Source organism: Camelus ferus, chromosome 11, assembly GCF_009834535.1.
Source record: "Camelus ferus isolate YT-003-E chromosome 11, BCGSAC_Cfer_1.0, whole genome shotgun sequence".
NCBI lineage: Eukaryota > Metazoa > Chordata > Mammalia > Artiodactyla > Camelidae > Camelus > Camelus ferus.
In genome coordinates this window covers 6,817,613-6,822,981 of record NC_045706.1, presented here as the reverse complement: position 1 = coordinate 6,822,981, position 5,369 = coordinate 6,817,613, and positions in this window count along the sequence as shown.

Below are 5,369 nucleotides of genomic sequence, written 5' to 3'. Positions count from 1 at the left end.
CCATTGTTTTAATGTCTGTCTCAACACCCGACAAGGTCTTGCCTCAGTTTACTCATTCTGGCAGTTCTTAGTCAAAAGGTGTGAAAACTCATCTCCATACAGGTTTTGTTTTTTTTTTTGTCACGCTGGTTTCAGGGAAAATCCAAGAAAACAATTTACTAAAACGTTTCTGTTTTCAAGAATGTGTTGAATATCAAGTTACCAAGAGAACTGAGTGTCAGTTGAGTGTAAAATGGAATCTTAGTCCCCAAAAGGTACCTTTCACATAAGCACTGATCTTGTTTGAAGAGTCTCCTTAGCCTGAATCACCTAAGGATTGAGATATTGTAGAATTGGGTGCCCTTAGAGTGCCTTTGGAATTACGGAATTGCTTCAGAATGAGCGTCTGCTGGCTAACAAGTATGTCCTGAATTCTGCGAGGGCCGTTCTAGTTGAGTGCTGTATCTCTTCCAGAATCCAAGGTGATAGTCTGTTTACCAGGATTTTAAAACGTGGGTTGTAGCCTTTTAGGATCCTGCTTTGTATCTCCAACTAATTTAGAGAAAAGAAGACTGGATTCTCTTAACTTACTTAGAAGTCTGGAAGTGCTTAGTAACATGTTGTACTTGGTCTTTCTGGAGAAGTAAAAACAGAAATCTCGTCCCCAAACATTCAAACCCTAAGGATATATATTTTAAAATTCTAGACACTGTAGGGCAGTGACCATAACTGCTTTAATAAAAAGATTTAACTTGACCGTCTTCTGAATCTGTATTTTAAGGAGGTTAAAAAAAAGAATAAAATTAAATAGTAAAATAAAATTTAATAATAAAATTAAAATACAATAGAAAGAAGTAATGGTTATTAACTGTGTTCTGGGTCTGATTTGCCTTGACTGTAGATTTCATTTCAGTTACTAAAATCTTCACTCTGTTACAAGGTTCTGCCTCATCCATTCCCACAGCAAACCTTAATTCTGCTAGACAGAGTGCCTGAAGGCAACCGGTTCTGCAAATGTGGTGCTAATAAATAATGGAAAATGTTTACTTTTCAACTTTATGACAAACAGATTTGGGAAAAGCTCTGGAACTTAACTGCCTTCTTTCTTACAGTGATTTTTGTGATACTGTAAGTAAGACAGGAGAGTCAGGACACAGGGTCCATCCAAATTGGGTTTACTCTGGGGCTGCGCTGATCCCTAGAGGTTGGGGGAGGGGCGCCCTCTAGCAGTGAGGCTTTGGAACATCCACAGGGAGATGTCCCGATATGCTGCCCAGGGGTCCAGAGTGTAGCACTTGGAAGTGGCCTTCTGTTGGTGTAGATTTAGCAAAAAGCAGTTCATTACAGCATTTTTTAATAGCGAAAAACTGGAAATGAATGCTAATGATACTGGGATGGTTAAGTTTTGGTACTCACACAGAAGAAATAGTCTGCAGCTACTAAAAATGTTGGGGCAGAAGTCAGAAAGATTTCTTGACATGGAAAGACGATTTCTAGATACCACATGAAGAAAGCCACGTTTCCAGATAGTATGTAAAGTATGATCTGATTTTTGTGGTGGGAAAAAATGTGTATTATAATATTCCTGTTGATAGAAAACAATCTAGACAGATTCACTGAAGTGGTATCATCGTTGACCCTAGATCATGGCAATTCTTCCATCCTTCACTTTTTTGCATTTTCTAATATTTCTGTAATAAGTGTGTAACAAAAGACTTCAGAGATGTTGGGTCATTGGCTACATGAATTATTTCACACCCACCACCCTCGAGGTGACTCTGGAAACGCTCGGTTCTCTGGGTCTCGTCACCACCACACATCAGTTTTTTTAGACTTGTGGCCAATGTAAGATCAGCCTTGTTGATGCTGCTAACTTCCCTGCATCCAACTTTTATTTTATTTCCAGATGAAGTCATGTACTTACACTTTGTTTCGCATTGACACTGATTTTTTTCCCCTAATAAACCTAGAGCCAATTCCAACTTTCTTAGTTCAGAATCCATTTCCTAAATTTCCAAGAAGCATTTAAGAAATGCTTTCTGAGATTGAAAGTGGTTCCAAACTGAAGCAATCACTAATGCTATTTCTCTAAGGCATCAGTGCTCACTACAAAATGGGATTTTTGGAGTCTCAAAATGTAAGAATGATTTCCTTGGTCTTGAAGATGACTCTGACATTCATGTGTCCCTGCTTGCTGTTATTCTTAACAGGGTGCCCTCCCTACTCCGGGAGCCTTAGATTGTGTTAGGTGTTAGGAGGGGTAGACCCTTGATAGTCCAGTCCACATAAAAACAAGTCCACGAGGTGTTTGATTCCAAAACAAATATATGCTTGCTTGGGACTTTTGCTGTGGCCAACCAATTGTGGGCACTGCTTTATAGAGCTCGGGGCTGTTAGTCATTCATCTTGACTGATTACAAACAGATGTGGCTTAGCTGTACTAAAATGTGGATCATCCAAAACACCTTTCAGACAGTTTGAGTATGGGTATGTTGGAGAAATTTGGGGACGATAAGTACCACTCTCTAGAGATACCGTTGGCCCTCCATATCTGCGAATTCTGCATCTGTGGATTCAACCAATCTCAGATTGAAAATATTCAGAAAAAAAATTTCTAGAAAGTTCTAAAAAAAATCTGGAAATAAAAAAGCCACACTTGAATTTGCCATGCACTGGCAACTATTTACATAGTATTTACATTGGATTAGGTATTATAAGTAATCTAGAGATGATTTAAAGTATAGGGGAGAGGGGACGTTATAGCTCCGTGGCAGAGTGCATGCTTAGCATGCATGAGGTCCTGGGTTCAATCCTCAGTACCTCCATCAAATAAATCAATCCGATTACCTCCTCCCTTCAAAAAAATTAATTAAATAAATAAAGTATAGAGGAGGATGTGCAAAGGTTATATGCAAACACTACCATTTTATTAGGGACTTGAGCATCCTTGGGTTTTGGTATAAGTGGGGAGGGGTTGAGATACTGAGGGATGACTGTAGTGAGTCCACGGTAGATCCCTGGCACAGTGAGACGGACAGTTGAGGCTGATTTTATGCAGCTTGAATCCTTAAAAAGTTCTGCATCTTCTCAATCTATGTATTATTTAAGGCCCAGCTCAAATGTCACATCCTTTAGGAAACCTTTCTGACTCACCTGGAAGGACTACACAACCTGAGTACCTTCTCCAAACCTCTGTCTGGCATCTTGCACATACATTGGCATAGCACTCAGCACATTATAGGGAGTTACAGGTCATGTGTCTGACTTGACAGTAGGACATGAGGCCCTCGAGGGCAGGAGAAGGACTCAGGCATCTCAGAATTCCCGGCACCAGCACAGGCCTGGTGAAGAGTGGGTGTCAATAAATAATTGTTGCTTGAATGTTGAATGAAGGAGGGGGATCCAATAAAACTGACCAGAGATACACTAATTCTTGAAGAATTAGGCAAGAAGACAGAGATTATCATCTGAGAGGTTACTAGTAAAAATTTTGACTTCTTTAAACTGTCCTTGTTATGAAACGCTTCCTGACAGTTTCCTGCCTAGGCCTGTTGGGACCATTACCCAGTGCCCAAGGGTAGGCCCAAGCTCAGCTGAGCCTAGAGCAAGATAGATGACTGAGAGCCAGATTTCCCTTCAGGGCCTCCATTATCTTATCTGTAAAATGGACTCATGGGTGATGCTGCTTGCCCTGCGGGGTGGTTAAGAGAATAGCTGAGAAACATTTTAAAAAGCCTTTGTAAACTGTAAAGCCTCACGGAAGCAATTACATGATAGCTGGCCAGATCTCATTTTAACATCTTCCCAGGTAAAGTGCCCTGAGAGGCCAAGGCCATCTTGAAGAGAGTCGTGCTAAGTCCCCTGGAGAAACCTACAAGGCCAGGAAAGCAGTCCCATGAGTTTTTAGCACTGATGGTGTTTTCCTCCAAGGCCAGGATGGGGTTCTCCCACCACATGTGAAGGCAAAGCTTCCAAAGTGGCTCCCGCAACTGTCTCCAGCAGCAGGACAGAAAGGTGCTACCGTTTAGAAACAGCTGCTGTTTTAAAGTTCGTCCTTCAGCCGTTTCGGAAAATAATTTATAAACTTTCACTTGGGCAAACGAGTGTGAGTGAACTTAGAAAGTTAAGATAGCAGAAAAGTATTTTACCCTTTAAATGAGTTGTGAAAATATTGTGATCTGTTTTACAAAGTTGGCTGCGCTGGCACGTGCTTGGTGTGCTGTGAAGTCGCCATCAGTAATTATGGGATTTGGGTTTGGACTAGTTGCCAACACATATTCAGGGTTTAGCTGTGTTTGACTTCACCATCTCCAAATCATTCACTCATTCTTTTTTATTTTTTTCTCTCTCTTTTTTTTAACATGAACGTTTTAAAGATACACAAAATAGAATAACATGAAGCACTGTTTTCCTCCCTCACCTTCAAGGATTATCAATTTGACACCCTTGCTTAACCTACCGCTTTTTTAAAAGTAATTATTGCCATGTTCTTTTGAAATATACCTCCAACATCTCATCCTTTTGCCAATTCGTAAATACTTCTGTGTGTATATCTAAAAAATAAGGGCATTTTCTTACATAATCACATCGTTATTACCCCTAATGAAATTCATAATTCCTTAATATTATCAAGTACTTTGCACATGTTCCAATGTCCTTGGTTGTCTCCAAAATCTTTGTTTACAGTGGCAAGATCTCACTATCACCTGTTAATCAAGTGACTAATCTTAACACCACTAACAGGGACCCAGAATGTCATCTTGGGCCTCCTGGTTATGAGTGCATGTCACCTATGAAGTATTCTTACTCATTTTCTAACTGAATCAAATCAAGTCTTTAAGTCTAACTTCCAGTTTACAAGAAATACATGAGATCAAGTTAAACAATATCACGAGGAAGCAATCAGACAGATCCAGAGCGTGGGACATTCTACAAGGTGATTGGCCTCCTTTCTTCAAAACAGTCAGTGCCATGGTGGGGGAAAAAAAAGGGTGGAAGGACCATTCTGACTAAAAGAGATTATAGAAACACAGCAACCTCGATTGGCTTTGACTTTGAAAAATACTATACATTAGGGGAAATTTGAATAGGGACAGGGCTAGATGATACTAGAGAATTATTGTGAGTTTTCTTAGGCACAATTATGATGTTATGGCTATGTGAGAGAATCGCCTGGATTTTAGCAAATACAGGCTGTATGTTTAGGGGTGAAAAGTCATGATGTCTACAACTCGCGTTCAAATGGCTCAAAAACCACATATACAGAGAAAGACGATATGGCAAAGGGTAGCAGCTACTGAACCTAGGGGATGGGTATCTGAGTGTCTGTTGTAGTATTCCTTCTACTTTTCTGTCTGTTTGAAAATTTACATAATAAAAAGCTGGGGGAA